Source organism: Cottoperca gobio, chromosome 7 (assembly GCF_900634415.1).
Source record: "Cottoperca gobio chromosome 7, fCotGob3.1, whole genome shotgun sequence".
Taxonomy (NCBI): Eukaryota; Metazoa; Chordata; class Actinopteri; order Perciformes; family Bovichtidae; genus Cottoperca; species Cottoperca gobio.
In genome coordinates this window covers 10,549,812-10,561,123 of record NC_041361.1, presented here as the reverse complement: position 1 = coordinate 10,561,123, position 11,312 = coordinate 10,549,812, and positions in this window count along the sequence as shown.

The following is an 11,312-nucleotide window of genomic DNA, read 5'->3' as shown; positions in this document are numbered from 1 at the left end:
ACTTAAACCTCCAGCCTGTTTTGGTCTCTAACTCCAGAAGAAGATATCTGGGTCTTTAACTTGCTTTATTTAATAGCTAGATTCTCACCTAATCTGTCTGTTCTTTGAAACTGGGCAGTTCTTTGTTGTTGTTGTTGACAAAAACAGGGGCCATATGTTGCTGCTGGAAATGGGGTTGAGGAATGCGGTAAGACTGAAGCACAACATACATTTGTATCAAATAAGAAAAGAAGCTAAAAGGGGGTAGAAAGCTGTGTAGAGCTGAGAAGAGTTGGATGATGATCACTGCAACCTCTGACACATGACACGGGTTAGGGTTACATGATCTTTATTAAAACAGTTTTAATCTAATGGATATAAAATGTTTTTTATTTTCACACATTGCGTCACCTCATCAGCCCAGGGAAGCCATAATTAGCAGGGGGTGTTTGGTAATCCCACATACAGCGACAATGCTGGAGGTTAAATCATTTAACCCTGATAAACGTCTCCATTTCTATGTAATGCCTATTATTGATTCTAGATTTGTTTTAAAGAAAACAATGGCTAATGGTGAAATACATTTTGCACGTCCTGTTGTTATTCGATGAGAGAGAAAACATCACTAAAGATGTAACTGGAGTCAAAAGGGGTGTAGGTGAGAGGTCCAGCAATGTGTTACAAAGGTGAAGCACGGGATGGACACCTCCCAAAGTGTGATGTCTCACTAATGTTTTAAACTAAATGAAAAAATCAGGACAGGCGAGTAGAGAGTTGTTTTTGTTCCTGTGTCATATTCCTAGAATGTGTGTGTCTCGTGTGGAGAGGAGATGCAGTGATATAAGGGACTTCCTCTAAATGCCAGGAATGTGGGCCATTGTGTTGATCAGCTCCAGAGGATTTATGAACATGCAGACGGCGTGGTGTGTCTGCGGGCTGTTTAAACAAGATATTAATCAGTGGTAAAAGGAACAATGCGTTGAATGGAAAAGGATATGGAGTGTTAACCCCAAACTAGACGAAACCCTTCTGCTCCATCATAACACAGACAGCTCCTTATACATTCAAACAATGAAAATGTGAATACCTGAGTGGCACAGCGAGCCACAAAGTCACACTCGTGCCACTTTTACGGTCCCATGTGCATGCAACAACAAACAGGGTATCAACACCTTTCTGTGGACACAAAATGTGTCAAGTGATATGGACATTTCTGCCACACAGTTTTCAATGTGAGGTCACCATTGTCAAGGACCCTTTAATTGATGCATATCATGTCACAGACCAACATTTGATCAGATCTGGCTTCAGGGAACTCCATCTGAAAACATTTGGGTTGTTAGATAGGATTAAGACCAGATTTCTATGGTAGTTGACTAAAGTCGAGTAGATACCGTGAAAGCTACGATTAAAAGAGTCACTCTTGTGACTTACAAGCATCTGGCTTATTTCTATAGGGAATTAATTTTCTGTCACTCTGTAGTATGACTTGTTTACATTTTCAGCGTTGTTGATGTTCCTCAAGTGCAGCATTTTCCTGGAAGACGAGCAATTATGAGGTGTTGTGAGGCTTGTAGTTATGTCTGGCACCATACCTCATGATCACAATCTGCTTGTTGCATTAATCACATTATAAAAATATCTCATCCACCCTGTCTCCTTCATGCTGAGTGTGTCCTGATCTTACAGGGTCTTTCTATTATTCTCATCCAGGGAGAGGCTCCAGTCAATTTGTGGCCTATAGTTCCTGCTATTGTTCTTTATCTTCTTTATGGGATGCTTGTCCCGACCCCCCATGGCATTCTACTTTAGAAATGACCTTTTCCTATGAGGCTGACTCTTGGCAGCCAAACCTCTCCTTGTGTCCCTGTCTCCTACCTCTCCCATCCCTTTCCGTTCGCTGCTCCTCTCCATCCACTAGTGCCTCTTCTATCCAGGTATTTACTTCATGAATCATGTCTCTCTGAAGAATTCTTCTTGTCGGCTCATGAATTTGTTTTAATTTGTCACTCACGGCAAACAAAGTTTCTGCAGGGGTCAAGAGCCGAACTCAACCCAGGAATGTGTCTTACGGCCCTTTGTAACCCTGTCAGCTTGACAGGGTTATTATTCAAGCAATACAATCATCAAAGAAATGTTGCATTGTTTAACAGATATCAAAACCTTTTTCTTGACTGCACCTGTAATTAGCCATGTCTAGATTTCACAGGGCAGCACACTAAAATCTAATTACTGTGGAGATTTTCTCTCCATTGTTCACACTTATAATTCTTATACATCTTGCTTGTAAAGCGTGAACGTTTTTGGTGTTTCTATCAAACCTTCCTTTTTAAAACACTTTTAATTATTACTTTGTGTGAGTCGAGAAGGTTTCGGTGTGAGTTGCTGAATTCCTGTTCGCTCTCCATGAACGTCTCCTGACCTCACCACACCTACTCTAGTCATGTCCATTCATCAAACATCTGGGTCATGCATCTCCTGGGCGGGTAAGGCAGCACTTGCCTACATCCACAGGCTCCCCAAGGAACGGTGTCTGAGTAGGCGCTCACAACTAAGTTTTATGTTCTCATTAATTTAAGAACAAAGATGATGACTTAAGGACGTCATGTAAGACGTCATGTCTGGGTCAAGCACGTCATATTTCCTTTTTCATTTGATAAAAAGGAGGGTGGATTTGGAGCAGTAACTGTTTGGTGTGCTGCTGGTGAAGGAAGTAGACTTTAAATAAGCATAATCTCTACTGATCTTCCATGTTGGAGACCAAACATACCAAAACAGACAATTAAAAGGTCAACGTCTTGCCTAAGCAGCCTGTCTATCATCTGAAGAGAACAAAAGGTGAGACCTGGATTCCCATCTGACCTCCCTTTCCTCGCTGATAGTCACTGTCCTGTCAGGATATGTTTATGTCCCTCTTGCTGACTCAAACTCCCCTTCAAGGTAGAGATGAGGCATATTGTTTAATTTTTTGTATAAAATCTGCCATCATGCAGAACAGCAGTATTACTCCACAGTTCTTTTTTTTATCACTTCCAGAATAACAAGTAGATTAACTAAACTGTGTAGGGGAGCTGTGTTGATCCACAGAGGGCCTGGGTTATGGGATGTGTCCCTTCCTTGCCCATGCCAAAGCATTGTGCAGCATGAGTACACAACTGCGACACAGCCTTGAACCACATTGTAAGAGTTGTCTGCTCCACCTTAACACTTCTGCCAGCACTAGATTTACTTTCAGTTGTAGAGCACAACGCATCGTTCAACACAACGAAGAAACAACATTTCCCTGCGTTGCCATTCGAAGCCCTCGGGTAACATACTTTAAATTCTATATAACTGGTGTATGTAGCGGAGAATAATTAGTCCCAGATGTAATACACATAAAATAGTGGGGTAGAAAAGGAAAGACCTGCATCTGCAAACGGTGTGATGATACATGTAAGTACATGTCCTGCATAGTCCTAACACATGCATGTTTTCTGACACACAGAAACAAATATCCAGACTGTGAAATCAGCCACAGCGGTGGGGGTTGAAGGGAATGGGATTTTGCATTGATCCACTGTAGTGACTCCAGTATTTCGTCTTGTTTGTGAGACTCTGAAGGAGTGGGTCCTTGAAAATCACCGGTGCAGCCAGTTTCACCTCACACAGAGTTCAGGGCAGGTGTGTTGTGCTCATTGCACAAACATGTTGACTCAACAAATGTTAGTAGTTTGAATTTGGGTGCACCAGCACAGTAATCCTCAAGGTCTCTGCCTGCATATTAAAGGGTGTTTATCTGCTCAAATGTATGCTGCAAATGTTAGCATGCCCCGCTAACTAGCTTACTACCTACAGCAGTAACACTAACATGGAGTCACTGCAAAGGCTAAGGAGCATATCTTCCAAGGGAAAGAAACTGGAGCGATTGATTTGCAGCCTTTAATTAGGTAAACAGACTCACGTTTCAACACCACTGGGTCTTCATCAGAGTCAAAAGAGACAAAAGGCAAACTCATATATAGTCAATCTAGAACAAGTGTTCAATTCTCATTGGATAACCCCAAGGTGGGAGTTGCCATTGAAAAATGTCTCACCCTCGGATCCAATAACCAATAGATTTGAAGTCCTGTGAATTTTACACCTACGCTGAGACGCAACTAATTCAGCTGCATGCTGCTATAAGATGTGCAGAGAATCCTGTTTTAGTCAGTGAGCATATCTTTAGCTATCTACATTACAGAACTGTGTGGGGTTACTGGTTATGTCACGTCTTAGCAAACATAATAAAACTAACATCACAAACTTGGGAGTAATTTTAGACTTGGATTTGAATTCTCATTTTAAGAAAGGTCATTAAAACATCCTGTTTAATGCCTGCTGGACTTCTGCATCACCCTCTGCAGCACGTACCAGGCTGAAAGCAGCAGGGTGGAGGGCAGGGAGACGTGGCCCCAGAACTGTACCGGCCGTCACTGCCAGACCACCTTCCTGCCACAGCGTGCCAAAAGAAAAAGAAGAGATTGGATAAAAGTATTGTAGATGCATTTTTATTGCAATACTGTGAATTTTACACCTGGTCTGTGTAGCACCTAATGCAGCTGCATGGTGTTGGAAGATGTGCAGAGAATCCTGTTTTAGCTACTGGTTCTGTTACGTCTTAGCAAACATAATAAAACTAACATCACAAACTTCTGATCTAAATTTGAATTCTCATTTTAACAAAGTCATTAAAATATCCCTTTTTTATCATCTTGGAAATATCTCAGAAAGATGCTAAACTGCTCATTCACGCTTTTATTACGAGCTGTTTAGACTTTGATTTAGACTTTGTTATTCTCTTTTTACTAGATTACCTAAAAAGTCTATTAGAAAACTACAGCTAGTTCAGAATGCTGCGACCAGAGTCTTAACTAAAACAAAGACAATGGATCACATTATCCCTCTGCACTGGCTACCTCTATGTTTTAGAATTGATTTGAAGTTAGGTTGTAATTAAAAGCATCTTACCTACACGGCAAGTACACATATGCATAAGAGGCATTTATTATGAAAGGGGATATCCCTGCACACGGTCTTCTTACTTACAAAACACTTGACTCCTCTTTTATTTATTGACATGATGGAGTTTTGTAATACTTTTTATTGCAATAAGAAATAGTCTTTTAATCTTCCTGAAGTTCATAAAACAGTAATAAATAGTGCAGACAGTGCAGAAGAGTGCTCTGTTCGGGTTGTGATCACATTACGTAATTTACAGTCTTTTATGTAACCCCTATCGTCACTAATCCCATTCAGTAATATTCTACCTCCAGACGTCAGCGCTCCAGTGGTTCACAGGGCTGCTGCTTCACCCTCTGCAGCACGTCCCAGCCTGAAAGCAGCAGGGTGGAGGGCAGGGAGACGTGGTCCCAGAGCTGTACCGGCCATCACTGCCAGACCACCTTCCTGCCACAGCGTGCCAAAAGAAAAACAACAGAGAGGAGTAATGTAATGCGTTATACTGTGCTAGAATTAAGAATCAGTACAACATTGAATACAAACATTGGTATTGTGGATGCATTGTAAGGCAGTAGTTCTTTATTTATTGTTTACCTTCTAAGACCTGCATCCCCTCTTATCTTAAGCCAGTGTCAGATGCATAAGATTCAAACTGTCAAAGTAATACAAGTAGAGTTTATTATGTATCTTATTATGTAGCTGATCACGTATAAGGCCAGGTGAGTGTCACAAGCATCCTACACCGAGGAGAAAATACATAATTGATGACAGTGAACAATAGTAACTGTGACAAGGGTTCAGCTCAGAAATTATTAAATAGTACAGTGCCATACGGCAATAAGATCAGCTTCTATATTTTATTATGCCACTCAGAGAGGCCTTTTTATAATTTTTCATTTTCCTCTCCTCTCCTCTCTTCTAGAAGCGCGAAGAGGAAGGAGGAGCGGAGAGGAGAGGAGAGGGGGAGAGGAGGATAGAGAAGAGAGGAGAAGAGAGGCCGCCGGGAGGAGAGGGCGAAGCGCGAGAGCGACGAGGCGAGGCGCCTTGCGCGGTCGCCGAGACGCGCCGAAGCGGAGCAGCGCGCGCGCGCGGTCGGACGCGGGGGAGGTGGGGGGCGACGGAACGAGCGACGCGGAGCGGAGAGGCTCGCGATGAGACGCGCCGAGGAGAGGGAAGAGAGTCGCCGCGCGCGAGGAGAGGCGAGGAGAAGAGAGGGCCGAGACAGAGATAGAGAGAAAGAGAAGGAGAGGAGGAAGGAGAGGAGAGGGAGCGAGCGGCGAGCGAGAGCGCAGGGACCGAGCACGAGAGGCGAAGAGCGATATTCGGCGCAGAGGAGAAGAGAAAGAGGACGAGAAAGAGGAAGATGACGGAGAGGAGGCAGGACGCGGAGATGAGAGGCGAGGAGCGGAGAGGAGAAGAAAGCGGAGGAAGAAGAAGAATGAGAGGAGAGCGAGAAAGAGAAGAGAGGAGAAGAGAGAGACGGGGAGAAGAGGAGGAAGAGAGAGAAAGCGGAAGAGAAGAGAAGAGAGGAGAGCGAGGAGAGGAGAAGCGCAGAAGACGCGAAGAAGGAGAGGAGAAGGAGAAGAGAAGAGGAGGAGGAGATCATGCGCCGAGAAGAGCGTAGCGGGGAGGGCGGGAGCGGGGAGGCGCCGAGAGGAGGAGAGAAGCGAAGGGCGGAGCCGAGAGAGCCGAGAAGAGAAGCGACAAGAAGAGCAGAGAAGAGGAAGAGCGGAGAAGAGGGGAGGAGAAGGAGCGGAGAGGAGAGGGGGAGGAGAAAGGAGGAGAGAGGCGAGAGGAGGACGAGGAGAGAAGAGGAGAAGAGAGAGAAGAGAGGAGGCGGAGAGCGAGACGGCAAGACAAGAGGAGGCGAGAGGGGGGGGGGGAAGAGAAGAGAACATGAAGAGAGAGAGAGGAGAGGATGAGGAAGAGGAAGGAGGCGGAGGGAGAAGAGATGGAGAAGGAGCAGAGAAGAAGGAGAAGAGAAGAGGAAGAGACGAGAGAGAAGAGACGATGAAGGAAGAGAAGAGAAGAGGAGAGGGAGCAGCGAGGGAGAGGAGAAGCGCGGAGAGGAGAAGAGAAGAGAGGAGAGGAGAAGAGAGGAGAGGGGAGGAGAAGAGAAGAGCGGCGACGAGCCGCGAGGAAGAGGAGCGGAGAGGAGCGGAGACGAGAAGAGAGGCGGAGGCGAAGAGGGAGAGGGAGAAGAGAGACGCGGCAAGGAAGGAGGCGAGGAGCTTGGGTGGGAGGGGGAAGAGAAGAGAGGGAGAAGAGTATATAGAGCCTGAGAGGAGAGGAGAGGAGAGGGGGAGCGGAGAGGAGAATGAGGGAGAGGGAGAGGAGAAGGAGAAGAGAGGGAAGAGAGGGAGGAGGGAGAGGGGGGCTGACGGACGCGGAATGGGAGTAACAAAAGAGAAGCGAGGGCGAGGAGAGGGGGGGGAGGACGAAGAGATCGAAGCGAGGAGACGCTCCGCGCCGCTATCCGCTGAGGATCGAGGATCAGTATCCGTACGCGAGGAGAGAATAGCGGTAGAAGAGCAGCGAGGCCGGAGAGGAAGCGTGACGCGAGAGCAGCCCGGGCGGAGAAGAGACGAGCAGCGAGGGAAGCTGCGCGGCGCGTCATCGTCAGGCTGAGGCGCAGCGCTGCGAGGCGCCAGAGAACGAGGAGCGCGAGAAGAGAGGAGCAGAGCCGCGCGTCGGCAGAGACGAGCAACGCATATAAAGCAGAGAGGAGCGGACGGCGCGGCGCGGCGAGGCGCGGGGGCGGCGCCTAGCCGCGCAGCGACCGAGAGGCCCGAGCCGGCTAGGAGCAGGCGCTGCGCGGGGAGGCGCCGAGCCGAGCGGCGAAGAGAAAGGACGAGCGGAGCGGAGGCGAGGCGGGGAGGAGCGGGCGGCGCGGAGAGGAGAGGAGAAAGAGAGGAGTAGGAGAAGAGAAGCGGGCGAAGAGAAGAAGGACGAGCGGAGGGCGCGGAGCGGCGCGGCGCCGCGCCGCGCGGACGCCAGCGCGCGCAGGCGAGGAGAGAAGAGGAGAAGCAGAAGAGAGGAGAGGAGAGGGGAGGGAAGAGAAGAGCGGATACGCGAGAGCAGAGCGGAGAGGAGCGAGACGAGAAGAGAAGAAAGGAAGAGCGGAGAGGAGAGGCGAGGCGAGGGAGGAGAGGAGAGGAGAGGAGAGGAGAGGCGAAGCGAAGAGAGGAGAGGCGCAAGAGGACGAGAGGAGACGAGAGAGAGCGCGAGGCGAGGAGCGGAGTGGAGAAGAGAAGAGAGGCGAGAGAAGAGAGGAGGAGAGAGAATGAGGAGAAGATGGAAGGAGAGAGGGTAGGGAGGAGTGGAGGGAGCAGAGAGAGAGAGAAAGAGAGAGAGGAAGAGCGGAGCGGAGAAGAGACGAAACGCGCAGGCGAAGAGAGGCGAGAGAGGAGAGGGCGGAGGCGAGGCGAGGAGAGGAGAGGAGGAGAGGAGAGAGGAGAGCAGAGGAGAAGAGGATGGAGGAAGAGAGGAGAAGAGGCAGAGAGCGAGGACGAGAAGCGGAAGAGGAGGAGAGGAGAGGGAGAGAGAGGAGAGAGAGGAGAGGAGCAGGAGAAGAGGAGAAGAGAAGGGCAGAGAGGAGAGGAGAGGCGAAGAGAAAGAGGGAGAGCACGGAAGAGAAGAGAAGACGAGGAGAGGAGAGGAAGGGGAGAGAGGAGCGGGAGCGGAGAGGAGAGGAGAGGAGATGGGGAGGAGCAGAGAAGGAGGAAAGTAGACGAGAGGAGAAGAGGCGGAGACGGCGAGGAGCGGAGAGGAGGGGCAGAGGAAGAGAAGAGAGGAGAGGCGAGGAGAGGAGAGGAGAAGAGAGTGAGAGTGGGAAGAGAGGAGAGGAGAAGGAGCGAAGAGAGAAGGAAGGCGGGAGCGGAGAGGGGCGGAGCCGCGAGGCGAGGCGGGCGGGGGAGGAGTAAGAGAAGAGAAGGGAGGAGAGGAGAAGAGAGGGGGAGAGGGAGAAGAGCGACGAGGCGAAGCGGAGGAGCGGCGTCCACGAGCGAAGAGAGGAGAAGGAAGAGAGCGCCGAGGAGCGGGGGAGGAGCAGGAGAGGGAGGAGAGGCGAGGGGCGGAGCAGCGCCGAGAAGAGAGGAGAGGGAGGAAGCGAGGGAGAGGGAAGGAGAAGGAGGAGACGCGACGAGAAGGGGGGGGGAGAGGCGAGGAGAGGATGAGGAGAAGAGAGGAGGGAGGAGAGAAGAGGAACGGAGAAGAGAGGAGAGGAGAGGAGAGGCGAGGGGAGGAGGAAGAGAAGGAGGAGACGAGAAGAGAAGAGGCAGAGAAGAGAAGATGACGAGAGGAGAAGGAGAGGAGAGAGAAGTCGCCTAGGCGGTGGGGAGGGCGGGGAGGAGAAGAGCAGAGAGGAGAGAGAGAAGTACGGAGAGGACGAGGAGAGGGGGAGGGAGACGAGAGAAGAGAGGAGAAGAGAAGAGAAAGAGAAGAGACGCGAGGAGAGGAGAGGGGCGAGGAGTTTTGTTATTGTTGTTTTTTAGGTGATGGAGTTTTGTCGGACGTTTGTTTTCTTATGATTATATATATTTCGTTTTGAAGCGGCGAAAAACAGGAGAAGAGAATGAGAAGACGGAGAAGCAAGAAGTCTGACGGAGAGGAGAGGGGGGCGGCGCCGGAGAGGAGCAAAGAAGACGAAAGAAGAAGAGAGAGAAGAGGAGGGAGAGGGAGGAGGAGACGGAGCGGAGAGGGCGGGAGGGGGGGGTGTAGGGGGGAAGGAGAAAGCAAGAGATTCTCAGCGAAGGGCAGACGCGGGGCGGAGGAAGGCAAGTCGCGTCGCCCACCTCCTCTCTTCTACTGCTCTTCTCTTTTTCGCTTCTTCTTCTCCTCGCTTCTCACAGCTCTCCTTCCTGCCTCTCTTCTCTTCTCTTATCTGTCTCTTCTCTTCTCTTCTCTTCTCTTCTCTTCTCTTCTCTTCTTTTCTCCTCTCCTCTCCTCTTCTCCTCTCATCTTTCCATCACCTCTCCTTTGCTCCCATCTGTACATATTCAGCATCAAAGGGCACCCGTGGCACCGGCTGGGTGGCCACTAGTTTCTCATTTCCTCTCTTGCTCTCCAGCCATTCAGCAGTGGCGTGCTCCGTCAGGGCTGAGCGGACCCCAGGGAGTCCACCAGAAGCCTGCGCTTGGCGCTCACCGCCGCTTCCTGCTCATTTAAGAGAGCCCTCAGAATGGAGCACCATTGTCCTGGCTGTTATCTGATGGCCCCCACTCAACATGCAGACAAAGCCAAGAGCCTGGGGGCTCCCCCCACCCCCATCCCCAACACCACCCCCATCCCCAACACCACCCCCATCCCCAACACCACCCACCACCACCACCACCTCACTGGCTGTGTTGAGGATTTTTCTTTTCTTTTTTGTTTAACATGTCAAAAGCTCAAGAAAGGATCTCTGCAAACCCTGATAGATGCATAAAAGTGCTACATATTTAAAGCAAATTCATAGTATACTCGATAATAATTAAGTACATTAAACTGGCAAGGCCTAACTAACTATGTGTAACTAATGGAGTAGCAATACAATAGTAACATATAAGTGAGAGTGAGATTTTGACTCTCTTGGAATTAAAGTACACATCAGAAAACAGTAACAAATTAAGACTTTGTTTCTACTTTAATGACATGTCAAGTCAAATTAATTAAATATTACACACACATGCGTTATGAGAGACATACTACAGGCTCGATGAATGACGGAAAAAGAGCAAACAGAAAGCGCTAACGCAGCTGGATGTCTAATACAGAACATGTTTAAGTGTAAAGATCCTGTCTGACCTGTGCACATTCAGCTTAATTGCCAGGCAAACAAAGGAGACGTTTGTCCCTCTGCAGGGGGTTGGCAGGACAGTCCAACGTAAGCCTGTCGAGCTTGTAGCTACTGGCCAGATTCAGGTTCCCGCAACAGGCCACAAAACCTTTGTTTCGCATTTTTTCAGAAATACACATTGTGTTGAAAGCGTACCTTGTTGTCAAGCAATGTATTTAGATACATATAATTTACACAAGATTAATTTTAGTCCCGACAGTAACACCCTTTTGAGCTTGTGGTTTTAGTCACAAGTACATGACACAGTCTTCAGCGAGTTGTCTTGATGTAGTTTGTCTCCAGAGTCTAATTAAAACAGAATCAACTCTAAAACTTCCTGGTGTCACATTTACTTTTACAGATGTTTTGTGTAAATAATATATGACAGAGACCACAGAACACTTTGAAAGGTGAAGCAGTGAAGCTTAAAGGGCACTTTTCTCCAGTCTGCCAAATCAAAACAAAAACTCTTGAATCCATTCAGTGACATCAATGTCACTATTACATTATGCAGTTTCTTTTCAAGCAAACATTTTTA